Source organism: Pleurodeles waltl, chromosome 3_1, assembly GCF_031143425.1.
Source record: "Pleurodeles waltl isolate 20211129_DDA chromosome 3_1, aPleWal1.hap1.20221129, whole genome shotgun sequence".
Lineage (NCBI taxonomy): Eukaryota > Metazoa > Chordata > Amphibia > Caudata > Salamandridae > Pleurodeles > Pleurodeles waltl.
Genome location: NC_090440.1, coordinates 546,734,624 through 546,753,220, shown reverse-complemented (window position 1 = coordinate 546,753,220; position 18,597 = coordinate 546,734,624). Strand labels below are relative to the sequence as shown.

The 18,597-nt window shown below is 47.9% G+C and overlaps 1 protein-coding gene across 2 annotated transcripts in view; it reads right to left on the bottom strand.

Annotated features, from left to right (window-relative positions):
- The window catches only part of MEGF11 (multiple EGF like domains 11), a 1,692,327-nt gene extending 1,675,176 nt beyond the window's left edge, over nucleotides 1-17,151 (bottom strand). For both annotated transcript variants that reach the window (XM_069222897.1, XM_069222898.1), the window contains exon 1: nucleotides 15,937-17,151. The gene's annotated coding sequence lies outside the window, so the exon portion shown is untranslated. The remainder of the gene's footprint in view (nucleotides 1-15,936) is intronic.
- Nucleotides 17,152-18,597: the final 1,446 nt, after the last annotated feature.

The window sequence follows — 18,597 nt, the reverse complement described above, 5'->3', positions numbered from 1 at the left end:
CAGGTTTGTTTCACAGCTGTTCCCCCTGGCAAGTTAACTTCAAGAACTGAATATGTCACGTTTTAGAGGAGGAGAGGCAGAGAATCACCAGTACTGACCAGTATGTTTTAGGCAAGAACACCTGTGCAGCAACTGCCAAGTCCTGGATGGGAACCTGCTGTGATATCTGCACTGAGAATAAGGAGTGACTCCTCCTTTAGTAATCTAAGACACCTAACATGATGCAAGGAGCCTAGACCATCAAAAAGAAGACAGATTCCCCCCTAAAACACTGGAACTGGGCATCTTGGGTAACTGGAGGGAACATTAAAAGAAATGGCAGGCACTGACAAAGTCAATAGGTTTCACCTTTATAAGGTTAATGCCAAGCTATTGACTTTGCTAGTGATTGTTTGTAAAACATTGTTTATAAAAAAAAAGCGAAAGAAAAAAAAAAAAAATACTGAAGAAAACACAACCACATCCCCTAAGTTATCTCAGAACTGTACAATCTTTATACATGACATGGGTTACTTTTGACATGCTTTTCATGCAGAAAATTCAGAACAGAATTTAAGAATAAATAAGTGTCAAATGAGAGGAAAACTCTTGCAACGCCCAGTGCACATTTCACAGGACTCAAAACAGAAACAGTTGCCCAAGTCATTTGGTGCTCTGCAGCAATTTGGATGTGGAGAAGATTTGTAGCAGCTTGCCCCTCCTCCAGCACCATAAAGGCTGCCTTTGTCTGCCAATACCCGGGCTTTAGTGCAACATGTAAAAAGCAGGAGATAAAACAAAACAAACCCAATTAAGCCTTCTCTGCAGTCATATCCCAGCAAGAATATACCTGTTGCTTTGTTTCTATGGGTGAGCTGGGGGAAACACTACGAGGAAGGGGGCAGAAAGTGGGAAGCGGCACATGGGGAGAAAGCAAGAAAACGCATGCACAGACTGGAGTGCTCAAAGAAAAAGAAAAAAGTAGTTTTCTCATTTAAGTCGTGGAAGAATACACCTCATGCAATCAAAAGGATGATAAATAGGCTCTACTTCAGGAGTGACAAATACAAGAAGAGGAGGTAAAGCCATACATTTTTTTTTAAATGAGATAGACAAGTCATCCAACCAATTAAAAGAAACAGTGTGACCCAAAGATCATTTTAAGGTCTAGTATTATACACAATAAGCTATCAACAACAAACAGCTAAAAGCGGTCTACAGAGGAGCCATAAAAATGTCCTTGTTGAAAAGTCTCTGCAGGAATAAACATTTCAGAAATTGTACAAACAAAGGACAGATTTGTGAGAAAATAAGAAACCATAACATGAATGTCAATTCACCAAAATGCCAGGGGTAGCAGAAGTCACATCAGGTGCCCTTTGACCTTCAATTTCACTCACATACATGCTTATATATACATTCACACACACACACACACACACACATTTAAAAGCGATTTTTTACTTACTTCAGCTGCCAGGGAAGGTCATATTCCAGCTTATTGTACTCCATGTACTAATAACACCAATAACGAATAATAAATCATTCTTCACTAATAATGTAATACAAAATGAGAAAAAACAGAGTGGAACCCAAACCAACGTCCATAAGTACGAGCTGCCACTCTGTTCCTGGCACCGTTTTTGTCACATTTGAGACTAGGGGGGTCACAAAGGCAATGCCAGAGGCTGGGAGGGGCAATCCATGGGTCACATCTACGACCCCTAAATCACGACCATAAACCTACGCTTCAGCAGTACAAATCAGTGCAAGGGTTGACGACCTTTAACTTATGCACTTGCGTGAACAACTTCGCGCCCAGAGTCTCCAATGAAATGTAACTTCTTTCAGCAACATTACATGCAGGAGCTTCCGACTGCAGCGCTCCAGAACCGGTCCATGGGAGGGGTGAACAGAGATCACCCTACAGTTTGGGTTCTTGTGTCACTAAGTGAAAATGAAGGATCCTTCAACAGTTTGTCCACAGCTCCATCGACCTTGCTTGGTCCGGGCTGGCCTGGTATCCAGCGGCGGTGCCTCCTTCAGGGCAGAGAAGTGTCGCCCACCCCGCGGCCAGTGCAGCAAAAATGAAAAATAAAACGGTGATAAAATAATTGTATTAGCGTTTTATTGTTCAGTGCAGCCAGCCAGCTAGAGCCAAGTTTTGGGGCGGGGCCATTGCTGCTGACTGGCAGCAGGGGAGTGGTGGGCACTCCAGTTTAAAATGAGCATGTCACTTTGGCTGGCTATTTTGCCACGGCCGGCCTGGCATGCGCACTTTAAACCTCTCCACCCCATCTGTCTAAGCTGGAGGGAAAGCAGACATAGGCCCCCAGGGCCGGAAGAAGTGTCAAACTAGAATGCTTTAGCCAATCCTGGTGCTTTTCTCATGAGTGCAGCACCAGGATTGGTAGAAGGTAGTTTGCCCAGAGACCCCTTGCTGCCAGACTGTAGGATGGAGAGTAGGTACTCTACTTTTTTTTTGTAATGTAGTGTACTGTTTTCTTTTGTTTTACACACTGCTAGGCAGTGTGAGAAATGTGCAGCCTTCAGCCTTAACTCCAGAAATCGTGACCCGGTATAAACAGTTTATAACGGACCACGTTTGAGAGTTTTGGGGTTGGGCCTCAGGACATTCCTGAATGCCCCACTATTTTAAACAGGAAGCAGCGGCCACTACTGCTATCTTCAAGAGTTAGGTTCTTCTCAGTAGGTCATCAGTCGCTGTACCCCTGTTCTACTCAGGATCTCTACATGCCCCGGTTCAGCTTCTTAGACCGGATGTTCGGATCCCAAGAGGCAGCTGGTTTGTACGGAAACTCTCGGCTTATGAACTTTGAGGGAGGGCAGTTTGTAGTGTTTTATCACGTGCAGAATGCCGCTCTAATCGGAACATGTCTGAACTCCTTGCCGAAGAACATACGCACAGAGCTTTCCGTGTTGACTCTCAGCTGAGAGGCCAAGAGCACATGTGTGCCGTGCACAAAAACTGCCAGTACATACGTGAGGTCACAAGAGCAGCAGGGATTCGAAATCCTGGTCCGTGGTTTGCTAGTACTTAGAAGGCCAGCTTTCACAAGGAGCTGAGCAACCCTGCTTAGCTTCTCGTGAAAGAAGACCCCGGGCCTACCAGAGCTTACTGTGCAGTCTGTTTCTGCGCCCACGATTCAAAGACTACCCCCAAGAGGTAAAATGAGCATCCCTTATCAAAGTTTCTGCCTAAACTTCTACCTGTTCGCCTACGTCTTGCAAAAACAAGGCAGCAACACTGTTGCGTGGTGAAAAACACATTCAGGTGTCAAAGTCTCGCCAGCGAGACTCTTGCAGATGAAATTTCACACCTAGAGAATAAGAGCGAAGGTGCACAGGTTTTAACAGGAGTAACCAATTCACAGAAACTTGTTGAATGCGGACATACCATTACCTCTCAAAAATTAACTCTGCTGCACCTTGCTGCCACAAAATTACCACTCCAACCCACTCCGTTTGTCATTACATTGTCAGAGAAAAAATAAATAATTAGGCTCGGTTTAATTTATTTCAATGGAATCAAGTATAATTTACAGTAAATAATGATCGTTTAATGAGGTTAGTGTTACGGTCAGTTTACAGGCGAATGGGTCATTTATTCGAAATAATTTAATGTGTATTACATTCATTAAAATTCATTTGAAACAAATGAAACGATTCAAAATAAGTACTTACAATTGTTTGGGGGGTCATTTTTAGAATTATTGCCAAAGTCAGGGCAAAGATTCCACTTCCTTCTTTTTTTGTATTTAGTGTAATATTATGTAAAATAATATCAAATAAAATCTATTAGATAGTGCTAAAGTTCGTTTTAGGATTATGGTATCAGTTCCACATTGTTTTGTTTTAAATAACTTTAAATATAAACTGATTAGTTATATATTAACATTTGTAATCGCTCGTTGATTCATTTAAATTAATGTGTTTAATACAAAAATAAGTAAACATATTTATTTGTAAATGACAGTGTGAAGTTGATGGATATGAGTTTCACTTGAGTTTAAATACAAATAGTTATATATTTATCAGAGCGTAGTAAGGTAAAGTAAGTGTTAATGATAAAGTAATAATAATTGCATAACTTATTGTAATAAATAGAAAATTAATGCTAACATAACCAAATAGTTATTATGGGTAAGCGACATGGTCAGGGACAAGCATTACTTACTATCTAAATATCAAAACTAGGTGGTAGTTGCAATGCTGAAAATAGACTTATAAGTTCATTGCAAGCAAGTGTTAATGTAATAGGAAGAATAGTAGTGTTACATTTCATCTGTTTACACAGCTGGTTTGAGTTCACTATGTTCAGTCTTTGACAGAACTTTAGATCAGTGGTTCCCAACCTTTTGACATCTGCGGACCAACACTTTATCATTACAGGAAGCGGGGGACCACCACTGAATCATTATTGGAATCTGGCGACCCCTCACTGCATCATTACTGGAAGCCGGGGATGCAGGTCTAAACATTGTTGATGATTTGAACCACAAAACAATGCACAAAAACTACATAAACAAGCATTTCACCAAACATATATACAAATGATAACCCATTTTATTTCATTTCCAAACAAGTAAAATCCCTGGACAACAGGTTCTGATCCACTGCCTTAGATTGTAAAATCTTACTCCTAGGAAACCCCTTTCATCTATCCAGTGCTAGTGCACTTGAGGTCGCTGGACACTCATAGTTGGTCCATGTACCTTGCAGACATTCATACTTTTCCTCCTGACCTTTAAAACTCCCAAGTTGTAGATTTACATTTAACAGGCATTTGGCTTGGAAATGTATGCTCCCTGTACCAACCTAGCACCAGCACTTCTGAGAACCAATAAACTAGTGGCACACTGCTATTCTACAACTCAAGGACTCACACTGGATATAAATGCTAGGCTCCTCCTGCTTCATGATCAGTGGTTAATTTGAGGAGTGGTTGCAAGTGGGGCCCACCAACAATCATTTTTGGGGGTCTCAGACCATGAGCCAAATCAAGCAAGTGAAACAACACAAAAGTGAAAAAAGTGGGCGAGAAAGACAAAAAAACACTGACACCGCCATGCACTGTTTCTCCTCTTTCATATTACATCACTGTTGGAAACTGGGTTACTGGTTGAGAGGAGTGAAACCCTACTCAAGCAGCAACCACAACGTTTATCAGGGTGAAACACAAACAAACCCCATATTAACCTGTGCTTAACCCAATAGTTGCTTGGCGCAAAGCACTCAGACTTATCTTAGAGGCACTGAGTAAAGTATTTCTACAGCACTGTAATCAGTAATAAAGTGAAAATACGACACAAAAATAGAGCCTAGAAACACCAATGGCCAACCATGGTTATCTGATCGCACAGAACTGGGACAAAGACACAAGTTCAGGACAACCAGTATAGAGCGTAGGTTAAATACAGGGACCAAATCAGGCCCGATGTACAAAGTACCTTAAATCCTGGTTTGCGGAGTAGTGCAAAATACCATATTTAGGTAGTGTCACGCAGTGGCAGTTCCGAGCAGCTGTGAGGCTGTGATGCAGAGTCCTGCGTTGTCATGGGTGTTGCAGTTGAGGGGCTTGTGTTGCATAGTCCTTCATCAAAGATATATCACGCACTGTGGTGGTTCAGAAGAAGCTGCAGGGCTGCAATGTGGAGTCCTGCACCATCGCGGAGAATGTCACTGACGAGGGGCTTGTGATGTGAAGGCCTGCACTGATGGTGCGTCGCACAGCAGTAGTTAAAAAGAGATTACGGGCTGCGATGCAAGGCTTGGCCTCGGGGGAACGCGTTATGCTGCATCGGCTCTGCTCCCAGGACCACAGCTGGGCTGGCAGAGCACTTTCAGGCCCACTTCCAAAGGTCCAGCATTGGGGTGGTCCCACTTGGGGGTGCAAAGGTCACAGAAAGTAGAGTCCAGGTCTTGAGTTCTAGATGGTTGGAGCCTCTTCTGTCTCGGAGGCTCCGATCAGGAGGCCAGCCAACAAGACCTTGGAGTCACTCTGATGGTTCTTCGATCAAGATGCAGGTCCAATCATTTTACTCAGGCAACAGGGCAACAGAGTAGCAATCATTCTTGCAGAGCAGCACAGCAGTCCTGAGTCTTTCATAGGTCCAGAGGTGTCGTGAAGAGTTCAGTCTGAGAGTTCATTATTTATACCTGGTGCCAACTTTGAAGTAGAAGAAAGTTCTGGAGGTGTCCACACCCAGAAGTGTTTGGAATTTCCTGCCTCTCTGACCTGGCCCCTGCTTACTGGGGGTCACAAAAGACTAGTGCCAAACTCATTGTGAGTGTGTCCAGGCAGAGTGTTGTCATATATTTGTGTGATAGGTGTCAGCTCCTTTCCCTCATCAAGTCAGGGATGGCCCATCCTGCCAAAACCTACTGCCCTTTGTCTCACTGTCTGGGAACAGTACACAAAGACCAACTTCCAGCTACACCTAGTCATGTCACCCATAACCAAATGGTTAGGACAAGAAAATGTCAACTTTCAAAAAGCATTTAAAATCTGACTTTAGCATTAAATAAGGTTTTAAATTACAATTTCATAGACATCAAACTCTACATATTTACCTACCCCTAATTGGAAGTTATTACTTATTAAATGTAATAAGTTAACCCAATGTTATCCTAAGAGAGCGACAAGCCTTGCGGTAGTTAAAACAAATTGAAGAGTTTTTCACTACCAGGACATGCAAAAGTTAAAAATGCATGTCCAACTTTTTAAATACACTGCATCCTGCCCTATGGGCTATTTAGGTCAGATCCTAGGGGTGGCATCTGTATGAAAAAGGAAGGATTAGGCCACCAACAGCTTTATTTTGCCAGTTTAAAACTGCACGCAGTGCTCCAATGAAAGGCATGAGGAAGGGGTACTTGAGGGAGTGGCAAAATAAGTGCTGTAGGTTCACTAGTAGCATTTAATTTAAAGGCCCTGGGTAACTGTAGAACCATTTTACTAGGGATGTACAAGTAAATTAAATGTGGCAATTGGGTATAGGCCAATGTTACCATGTTTAGAGGAAAAAGCACATGTACTTTAACACTGTTTAGCAGAGGTACAGTGTGCAGAGTCCTAAGGCCTTAAAAAATGGGATCAGCAAAGAAAACAGAGGCATAAGGCAAACAAATTTGGGGAAAAACATCCCAAGGCTCTCAGTCAATCATTCGTGACATGTTTAATGAGCGCATTAATAACAAAACTAATGGTACAACTGATAACAACACTGTGCAAGGGGCGAGGGGCATTGTTACTTTAGGGCATGAGTTACAGTTACTCGAGATAATAATATCATGTGAATTTCTGTGGTTTTGTTAGTTTTGAAACAGGATGTTTTAACTGATATTTTCACCTAACTATAACTGCCTTTTTACCCTTTGGTTTATTCAGTGAATTTCTAAGGTTTCTTTATAATAAAGTAAGATGCTATTAAAATTCCTAAGTATATCGTCAGTTTAACCTTTGATTTTCAGTATATAAATATGCATTAGCATGAAAAGATGAAAAGATGGGCTTTATTTCATAAAATATACACACGAAGCGTTTTCGCCTCTTGGCCAAAACATGTTGTGTATGTGTTCTGTTAATAAATGTTAAGCTACACTTGCACCTTTTTTCATGTGTATTTGATTTGGGACTGGTTTGTTCCTTCAGCCTTTGCACTCCACCCCCTGGTGGTCCAAGCATTTTAGGGGTTCCTTGTGCTGAATTTTATATTATAACCAGGGGAGATTGCCATTGGGTAGTTATAGTTTGGACCATACTTCCTTAGGAAATTGATTTTTTTAGTTTGCTTATAACTTTGGCACTGTTTCATGAACCTACCACAAAAAAAGTGTCATCCACCTCAGCTTCTTCCTGGAAAGTTTTTGGGTGATGTGTCTAGGTGGGGGGGGAGGGAGGAAAGGGGGAGTTCGATATGAAGCAGGGGTTCCCAAAACGCATTTTCTCAATGCAATTTTCCATGGGAAATTTAGAGCTAGGGCCAAAACCGATAAACAAAACTACACCAAATTAGGCAAAAAGTTAGATGTTAGTCTGCTTTTTGTGATTTGGTGTAAATTCATTCTGTAGATTTTGAGAAATTAAGGTTAAAAAAATAATGTACATTTTACACTGAAGATCTGCGGATCTAACAGATCAAAATATACCACCTAATTGACTGCCACCACATCAAAAAAGATGTGGTGGCAGCCATTTTAGAACTTGGGGAACTCAGTCCCCTGTCTTAAAAAGAGGTTCTAAAAATATAATGGGGGGCCAGGTAGTAATAGCTTGCGCCCCCTAGGCCTGGTTGGGGGAGTCCCAGGCAGACACCTCCAGGGCCAAAAACGTTTATTTTTTTGTTAATTGCTACTGTAGTTCCGCAGAGGATCTGTGGCTCCAATTAAAAAAAATAGCTGGGTCCTATACTTTTTCAACCTGAGCCCCCCGGGCCGAGTTTGTGATTTTATTTTTTTGGGGGGCGCGTCATGGGCCCCCTTTCTTGTTAAGCCCTGGGGACACACATTCCCAGGTCTGCTTTAATTAAAATTGGAAGGAGAGAATGCTCTCCCACCAAGCCTTAATTAGGACCCGGGAACCCCATCCCCAGGGATGATTATTTTTTAGGGAGGGTGCTATGTGGCGCCTAGCCTCTTAGTGTCCCAGGGAACCTCATCCCCCAGGGACAAAAGTTGCATTTTGGAGTGGGACCGGTGTGGCTCTCCTCCCTGAGGCAGTCAGCCGTCCTGCTGAACCCATCCCCTGGACACTGCAGTTCCAAACTCAGGAGAGTGCAGGCCTTCCCTGCCCACACTCTTCCAGGCAGGGAACACAACGTTGCTCCTGCCTAGGCAGGAGCAGAGTAAAATGCCTCTCCCACTAGAGCAGGAGCAAAGTAAAAGAGCCAGCTCCCGCCAGCACTACAATGGGTGCTGCCTGGGGAGTCGTCAGGGACTGTGAGGGCAAATTCGCTCCTCCTGTGGCCCCCAATGCTTTGAAAGTTGTGGATGCCCTGGGTGGGCACCACTTTGAAAATTAGCCGGCACCCGCCAGCATCCACTATTGGCACTTACTGCAGAACCAGCAGGGGTTGTAGGGTCCTTGAGCGCCCTCCCCCCACATTGCCCCCCAATTAAAAAATAAAATAAAAATGGGTGGGTGCCCCGGGTGGGCATCGGAGCACACCACATTTAAAAAAAAAAAAATGAATAATCTATGAGTGGCAGAAGCACCTTGTTAATTATTCAATGCTCCTGCAAGAAGCTCCCGATAGTGCCCTGTGAGTTTTTTTTTTTATCCTGTTTTTTTTCCTTTCTGGTAGTGCTTCTAGAATGGACAGAGGCACTACCAACCATTTTTTCAATGTTATGGGGGCAGCAGGGAGCACGCCGCCCCCCCCCCCCCCCAGCAACATTAAAGAAAAAATACAGTAAGTCTCCTGAATTATTGAATTATCACCCCATGAAAGCCTATTATATTTTAAAAGCACTCAGAGTTGGAACTGCATGCGATTTAGCTCAAGTGCAGAGTCCCCTCCAATTTGTGGCCTCAAAATAAAAAAAAATAAAAAAAATTTAAAAAAAAGCTCAAAGACATGTTTAATGATTTTTTGAAGCAAAAATGCTTTATGAAAATAGTTTGAAACAATCACTATTCTGAAAAGATGCAATGTGTGAATTATTTAAATAAACATTTGATTATAGTATTAGTGACTTTTTGACAAAGTCAAGAGGTCTGCTTTATATGTGCTAATGTGCTGTCCCCTTGATAAAGCCAATAGGCCAAGCCACTTTTATATTTTCGTACTCTGAGGCCAGGCCCTGCGCCCAATTCCACAGTGCTCGTGGCCAAATGCTGTGCATGGCTGGGGGTCTCGCACCCATGGGGCTTGTGTGCACAGCCTGGTCACAGGCCAGGCCCTGCACCCAGTGCCACGCCATGCATGGCAGCGGACATCTTACTACATGTTAAAAAAAAAAAAAAAAAACACAAAAAAAACAAATTATACAAAAATGAAAGTGATGTTGTACATTACGAATTGTAATAATGTCTTAATTTACTTTTTTTTTTAAACCCATTGAAATTTTCTGAAAAAAACCTACAATTTAAGGGACGATATAGTTAAGTGAAAATGCAGTTAAAGCATTCCATTTTAAACAAACAACTCTACTAAAATTCACCAATTATAATTTTCTCACATAACTATAATGTGTGCTCTAAAGTAACTATAACTTGCACCCTCGCCATATACTGCTAATTACCTCCCATATTACACCACTCATGATACGTTCTATGGCATCATTGATCCCATCACTGCAGCATCTGAATTGACATCACTGATGAAAACACTGTGTATGGCAGGGGCACGAGTTATAGATATTTTAGGGCACAAGTTATAGTAACATGACAACTATTACTGGTGAAATTCAGTGGTTTTCTTTGTTTAAAACTGTATGTTTTAACGGACATGGTAACATAAATATAACGTCCCTCTAACCATTCTTTTTTTAACAGGGACTATACATATATTAAAGCAGCACCTGTTACTTTAAGGAACGCTGGTTACTATTTGAGAATGTGTACACACAGATAGAGGTCTGAAGTGCCTTGCAGGCCACCAACCCTGTGTTGAAAGTCAGTCGCAGGTGTTGCAAATAGCATCCTGCTTAATTAATAATAGTCATTAGGCAGGTCATTCTGCAGCCCCTGTGAACGGGCATATTGTGATGTGCCCTAGTAGAACATAGATCTCGCTGTAAAATGACAGGTAGGTCACAAACAAAAAAAACAAAACAATCCCCAGGTTCCACTTTCCACTATTGGCGATCTGCCTGTGGCTCTATTTTCTTATCCCAGCTCCAGCACCAGATTGGGTAATGCTGAGCATCACAAATTGTACAATCTCTATGTCCTTAAAAATTGTTACTTGTACTGTCACTGGAATGCAAATGAATAAATTCCTATTCCCAATCAATGTAAAGGGATGTCAAACTCGGCTTCCACTGCATGAATCCTAATGCATTCATAACAGCAATAACTTTGCATGATCAGGTTGCATGAAATTGCCGAAGCAGAATCATCAGAAGACTAGGTACGATTCCACAAACCCCTGAGATAACTTGATACAACATAATATGACCCCGGCATAGATTTGTTACCATTTTAATAGAAGAAATGGGTTTTCTCTGTGGATTTTCTGGAGCATCCCTTTCTCCTTTTCGGTGTTTATTGAGAGGAAGTGCTTTGAGTTCTCATCCTCAGTGGGGCGATGAGTGGGCTTCCCCAGCATTAAAAGAAATATGACTAAAAACGTTGAAGATCCAAATGTGTGCAAAAAACATTCTCTACAGGGCACGTGTCACAGCAGCTCTTGTAGCAGCGGTCTTAAGGGAGCCCTAGAGTTACTGCTGTTAAGCCCAGTTGCGGCTATTTATAACAAGTATTGGCAAAGCCAATAGGCCTGGTCTTTGCAAGCCTACATTTTTTTTATTCTCATACACATGCGATAAGCATTAAAAGTGAAAAAGTTACAGAACGTAAAAAGTGCTGCCACCTATAGGTGGTGTGCATTGGTTAGCAAAAAGAACGAAAGAAATAAAATAAGTACAAACGACCCACTGCAAGGGTAGTGCGCTGAGGGGGGGGGGGGGTGGTGCTGGAGCCCTCCCACCCCCCTCCGGGGGGGTGGGGGGTCTGCGGGTGCCTTTGTTACGCCACTGGGCAGGTGGCAGTGCCAGCACAAACCGGACACCATCACATCTGACAGCAGCGTGCGCAGGGCTTCCGCGCGCGACGGGAGGAGCAGGATATTGTTTGAATCATACATTTTCCGGACAATTACCTTGTACTCTGTCAAGTAATCGGTGCATAATTGGGATGATTTTTGGCTAGAACAGAGGGTCCCGGGAGAGGGAATATCTGAGACAGCAGGAAGACGAGGAGCAGTCCCATTGGCAGCCTGCTCCAGAGTCCGCATGAGGCCACATCCAGCGCCCGGTCTGCAGGGCGGACAGCCCCCGCACCCCCAGAGGCTGCACAGGCCCCTGCCTTCTGTAAGTCTCGCGCTCAGCGGGGGCTGTCGAGCCATGCAGCCGCCCAGGGAGCTGTGGGAGCCTGCCCGGCGCTGCCTGCATATGGGCTTGGCGGGTCGCGTCGGAGACAATTGTAGTGTCCCGTCCTGTGCACCTCCCTCCCCGAAGCTCAAATACGTGGCACTCCTCCTCCCTCCCACCGCACCAACGAGCGAAAAGACCCTCTCAACAAACTGCAGCTCACCTGGGCAGCGATGCCCCAACTCGACCCCTGCTCCGCCCCGAGCCACCCCCTAAAACTGTGCTGGGCCGCCTCGGTGTTGTGCAGCACCTGTTCTGCTTAGGTCAATCCCACCATAGCCATGCTCTGACACCCCAATGTTGTGCTGCACGCGCCTGCCCTGAGCCACCCCAGCCCTGCCTCCGTGTGGTGCTGCACCTGTCCTGCCCTGCTTAGATCAATCCCACCATAGCCATGCTCTCTGACACCCCAATGTTGTGCTGCACGCGCCTGCCCTGAGCCACCCCAGCCCTGCCTCCGTGTGGTGCTGCACCTGTCCTGCCCTGCTTAGGTCAATCCCACCATAGCCATGCTCTCTGACACCCCAATGTTGTGCTGCACGCGCCTGCCCTGAGCCACCCCAGCCCTGCCTCCGTGTGGTGCTGCACCTGTCCTGCCCGGTTTAGCTCCTTCAAACTTCAGCCCTGTGCCACAGGGGTCGCTACCACTGGTAACTGCATCGCTGCAACTGCACCTTGAACCCTCATAATGGATTATTGTACTGTCCCAACGGCAACCACATTGGTAATTGTCCTTGCTTGCGCCAGTGCCCATGCTGCTTACTGCTGTGCGCCGCCTCCGACTTCACTCGTTCTGTCCCACTTCAACCCTGCGCGAACTCGGTGTTGTGCTGCCCCTGTCCCACCCTAGTTCAGCTCTGTCCCAACCACACACACACCTCAGCCGCCTGCTCTGCACCACCCTTCTCCACTTTAGTGGCAGTGTCCCCTCCCCCCGCGGCGCCACTCGTTGTCCAGGGCTGCTCTGTCTCTGCCCAGTGCGGCTTTACACTGTCATGTTCTCTTCCGCCTCAGCATTGCGCCACTGGCCGTCGCCTCTGCCTGAACCAGCCACGTGTTTCCAGTTCCACCTCTGCCATGAGCTACGCAGTCCCCCCGATTAATCCTGTCCCACTGTCCTGTCTCCTCGCTGACCAGCAGCGGGCGGCGTAGCGCCCATGGAGTATGCACTCCACTGCGCGCTATACGAGCAGTAAACTCACTGTCCCCGAAGGGGCGAAACACTCCTTAATTGCTGGGTGAACCCTTCTACTTGGGTAGCGCACGCACTTTAAGCCTGCACAGCTGCTTGAAGCGCCGCCGCTACACGTCCATTAGCCCTAGTACCCGACGAGGGCAGAAGAGGTAGTACTCTTCCAGAATCACAGGTATTTAAGAAGTCCATCCCTAGGCTCAGCCCTGCACCGAAAGGCACGCGGTCCCAACACGTGTTGGCGATGTCTAGGCTCGTACGGGAGTCCCACATTGGCGGTATTTGGCGGCAGGGCCAGGGCGTAAAGCAGCGCGTCTCGCAGCAAAATGTCAGTGCTTTAAATGGGCAGGTACTCTGGGTACGGAGTGTCTGCACTTCTCTTCAGAGGACCACTACTTTTATTGGGAGGGCTGCGGCACTTCTCTGCACAAGCAGTTCCCTAAGGGTACCCGCAGCCTATGCTTCCATTTCAAACTCTGGGAGACAAACTTTCTGAGCTGTAGCCCAGGCAATGGCAACAGAGTTCTCCCGAGTAAGGTCTCAGCGCTTCATTTGTAAAAATAAATAATAATAAACGCGGGAGGTGCTAAGACGCCGCTGTTCTACCCACACCTCCCAAATCTGCGTGGTTTGGGTTCCACTTCGCACTTCTTTCTTGCCCTACACAGCGCCGGCTTGCGGATAGTTTTCAATCCAACTTTTTCCACTGTCACTGTTTTTTATACATCCTTCACACCTTTCACGGCTTACCCGTGTTCAAAGTGTGATGATGAAAAATAAGTCCCGAAAAATGAGTGCCGACGGGCGTGGCTATGAAAGATTCAGCAGGTGTAGTGGCACCGGGCCATGGGGTTTGAGGGATTCCACTGACTACACTCTTCTTTTGCCTTTCTTTTAAACATCCCCACGGGAGGCTATGGGGATCCTTCCCTTGCTTACACTGGAACACATGGCACTCCTGGTACTCACTGGCAGACGCTGCCAAGCACCGGCATGAATAAGTGCTGGACCCTGTCCCTTCACCTGGGCAGTGCCAGTATGTCTGGGGTACCCAAGAAAGACTGGTCACATATCACCGGCAGCTCGGTCACGCACGGCAGGGGTCCCCTGACTGCGGCCTCTTCCCCGTCCAGCACAGACCAGGCAGGTCCTCGCCTCAGCCGCCCCCGCCGACGTTTAAACGTGCCTTTTTGTGTTTTTAAGTATCACCAGGGAGTGGGAGGAGGCCCGGGTCACGGTTGTATCGCCTGCATCGGAGCACCGATTGCAAGGGGTCATGGAAGCTCGCACACTGTGTGCACTTTCTGTCTGAGGGAAGGAGGAGAGATGGGGTGCAAAGTAGGGACGTGAGTGACGGGGACAACCTATGTGGGATCCCCCGGCCACTGCTCGTGCTCCTCTGAGCTCCTTGAACCTGCTAGGCGTGCTTCCCGCAGACACCACCCGTGCTTCCCGCAGACACCACCCGTGCTTCCTCCGACAGATGTCTCTGAACCCTTCTGTACCCTTCTGCCACTACCTGCAGTCACTTCACCTGCACCCTCCCGTCACTGACTGCGCACCCTCCGGTCACTACCCCTGCACTTCCCTGACACTGCCCCTGCGCCCTCCAGCCACTGCCCCTGCGCCCCTATTGTATCCCACAGACACTCTGGGCTCCCTGCAGCCACTCGTCCTGCTCTACTAGTTGCTCGTCCTTCCACAGCCGTGGCCCATGCCCCACCGGCGATCCCAGACGCTACCTGTGCTTCCTTCAGGCACTAGTTGTCCTGCTGTCACTAGCTGTACCCCCCGCCCCATCTTTAGCTGAGCTCTCCCGCTGTCACTATCTGCGCTCTCCCGTCTCCGCCTGGGCTCTGCCCCAGGCACTGTTCGTGTTTTCGCGGCCACTGCCTGTCCTCAAAGCATCTCTGCTCCCTGTCACTGCCCACGTTCCCCACGTACTCGCAGCTCTTTAAATATGCGCCTGTGTTCCCACCATGCGAGCTTCCCAGGGACTCTATGAGCTACCTATACCCGTGCCCTCACTGCCACTGCGTGTGATACCTCGCGAGCCGCCCAGTCACTGCCTGTGCGGCCTGTACCTGTGCTCACTATGCTTCCACTGTCCCTGCCTCTGCCCTCTGGTCGTGAGCCGCCCAGTGACTGTGCTCCCTGTGCGCCCTCGGTCACTACGCTTGGCCCCCGTGAGACGCTCAATGACTATCTGTGCGCCCTATGCCCGTGCTTCCACTGTCACCACTTGAGGTCCTGAACTCCCTCGGTCACTACGCGTGGCCCCCGTGAGCAGGCCAGTGACTGCCTGTGCTCCTTGTACCTGTGCTCACTATGCTTCCACTGTCCCTAACTCTGCCCCGTGAGCCGCCCAGTGACTCCCTCGGTCACTACGCGTGGCCCCCCTGAGCCGCCCAGTGACTGCCTGTGCTCCTTGTACCTGTGCTCACTATGCTTCCACTGTCTCTAACTCTGCCCCGTGAGCCGCCCAGTGACTGTGCTCCCTCGGTCACTACGCGTGGCCCCCGTGAGCCGCCTGTGCTCCTTGTACCTGCGCTCCCTCGGCCAATGCTTCCCAGTTGCGTCTATCTGTGGTTTCCCAAGTTACAGCGCGCGCACCCGGGCCCCGTCCCATAAACTGTGATGAGACTTACCGGTGTTTGGTGCCGTTCCTCGGAGTGCTGCTCACTGGACCTGCTGCCTCGTGGGATGCCCAACCCTCCTTATCCGAGCATGTTCCCCCCAAAGGGATGTTCGGTCTCTGCAGGAGGCCCGGGTTCTGCCTGCAGGGTGCACCAGTCTGCTTCTTCCGGGGTGCAGCAAGTCCTCAACAGAACCGTCCCTATGTTAGAGCCTCTGGTGTCCCCTCTTGGCGCTAGAACAGCGAGGGTGCCCCTGTGTCATCAGCTCCCAGGTGTCCCTGAGGCTGTGAGATGCAGGAGCCCCTTCGGGCCCTCGGCACTGGCAGCTCCCGGGGCCTTTGGTGCTGGCTGCTCCGCGGTGCTTCCGGAGTGGGATGCAGTGGAGTTGCTCCTGGGGTGCCCCTGTTGCTAGTTGGTTCTAGATAAGAGTGGTCTCGGTGCTGCAGGTGTTTTCAGTGCTCCCCAAGTTGCGCGTTACGGGGATGTTGTTGAGCCCACTGTACACTCCTCAGGTCTGGAGTGCTGCAGGTGTTTTTAGTGCCTCCAAGGCTGTGCTCTCCAAGGTGTTTTGACTGGACTGCACTTCACTCCTCAGGTCTGGAGTGCTGCAGGTGTTTTCAGTGCTGCTCTTGTTGTGCGTTCCTCCGGTCCCACAGTGCAGGAGCTCCGGGGGTGTTGCGCCTGCTGTGCACCCCTCGGGTTTGTGCAGGAGCTCCGGGGTGCTGCGCCTGCTGTGCACCCCTCAGGTTTGTGGAGGAGCTCCGGGGGGGCTGTGTCTGCAGTGCACTTCTCAGGTTTGCGCGTTCCTCAGATCCCACAGTGCAGGAGCTCCGGGGGTGTTGCGCTTGCTGCAGCGCTCCTCCGGTCTGGAGTGGCGCGAGTGGTGAGTGTTGACGCTACACTATTGCTCCTCTTCTGGTCCGCCGTGCTCACAGTTTGCTGCGGAGGCACAGGTCCCGGGATGCTCCTGGTGACTCCACCGGCTTGTTGGGAGTGTCCTTGGCACTGGGTGTTGCCGCTGCAGCAGGTCCCGGGCGCTCTTAGCGTGCTGCGACTGCACCTGGTCCCAGGCTGCTCCTAGCCCAGGGCGCTCTGTCCTCGCGGGGTGCTGTCCGCTCACGAGGCAATGCGATGCGCTGTCACTCGGAGCTCGCGCTGCTCTGAACTTGCAGCAGCTTCGGCCCCGCACCATCTCCGCCCGTGACGTCACAGCTCGGAGCTGCCTCTGCGGCCGGTGCGGGGAGCGCGCTCTTAAAGGGTCCGCCTGAGGCACTCAGACGTCTAGACCCCGCCACTCCCCGGAGCCCCGGAAAGAGAGGGCCAAGCAGCGCTTCCGAACACCCCCTCCCGTGTGTTTCCAGAGGGAATCGTGAGTACCTCACACCCCGGCACCACATCTTCGAAGCACACTCCCCTCTCGGCGACCTGCGAGGACCGTATTTCTTAACAAACTTTAATTCAAACAAGGTGCGCTCCGCCGATTAGACTTTGTGTTAGGCAGGCTAAAACGTCGTGCTTTGCACATGAAAACAGCCTTTCAGTGGTATGAACAATGCGAAAGTAAGCTCGTCTCACCATTGTTCATTGCGTTGCTATGATGATTAATTTTTATGTAGTAAAATACCTCTCTAACAAGGTCGGATTGGGATCACAATTAGGCCCGGGCACTCCCCAAAAAAGTGGCCCAAATTACCGGATCGTCCCTCTCATGGATCTTCATTTAGTTAAGGACTCATTTTTTTTTTTTTTACAGAAATGTCTGTTAAATTAACTATTTTAAATCTTATAGGCCAGGTAGCATTAATGTAATTAAACGCACTGTATGTTGTCCTAGACTGCACGAAACTGAAGAAAATTACTCAAAGCAGGCATTTTTTCCGCTGGCCCGTATGTTCTTTAAACAGTAAATATAAAGCAAATGCACTTTAAAATGTATTCTAAAGCTTCTTCAATAATCCATGACATATCCTTCTAAACAAAGGCAGAAAAGCCACATTAAAAAGTAATATAGACCTTTTAATAGAGTTCCCTCTAATTATTATATTCCTGCCTTTCAAAATCTGGCCAATTATTTTTTGAGTAGTTTTATATAGTGTGAAGTCGGCCCAAAAGCAACTTACACGAGCATCAGTTACATTACGCAAGATCAAATTCGTTATTAGTTTAGGTAGGTAGATTAAGTTATTTGCTCAGAATAACAGGATGTTGAGCTGACACTGAAACGTGAAACTAGTTCTCCAGTTGCAGCTCTGACCATAAGGCTACATCCTATGTTTTTTCACTCTTTGAAAGGTGGCCTGACAGTGAGGCCTCGGCAAACACCCTTCCCAAACCTACCCAGGCCTAAAATACACTTGGACCGAGGTGACACTTGGCCCCAAGCGAGACCACTTCTCTTATTGCCCCCCAGCCCACAAGAGCCTCAGGGCAATGACCTGGCAGGGGAGGGATCAAGAAAAACACGCAGCTGCTGCTCCAGAACAGCTTAGGTTGGAATTGGCAAAGAGCCACAAAATCACCTGCCCCCCTCCTCCATGCGAGGCCCCTGTATACTCCTACTGTCCCCACGACCACCATGGCCTGAACGTGTTGGCCCAGCAGGGGATGACACTGCTTCTGGGCCTGGAGGACAGCCTACAGGAGGCAGGGGGCCTGAGGTGAGAATGCCCCAAG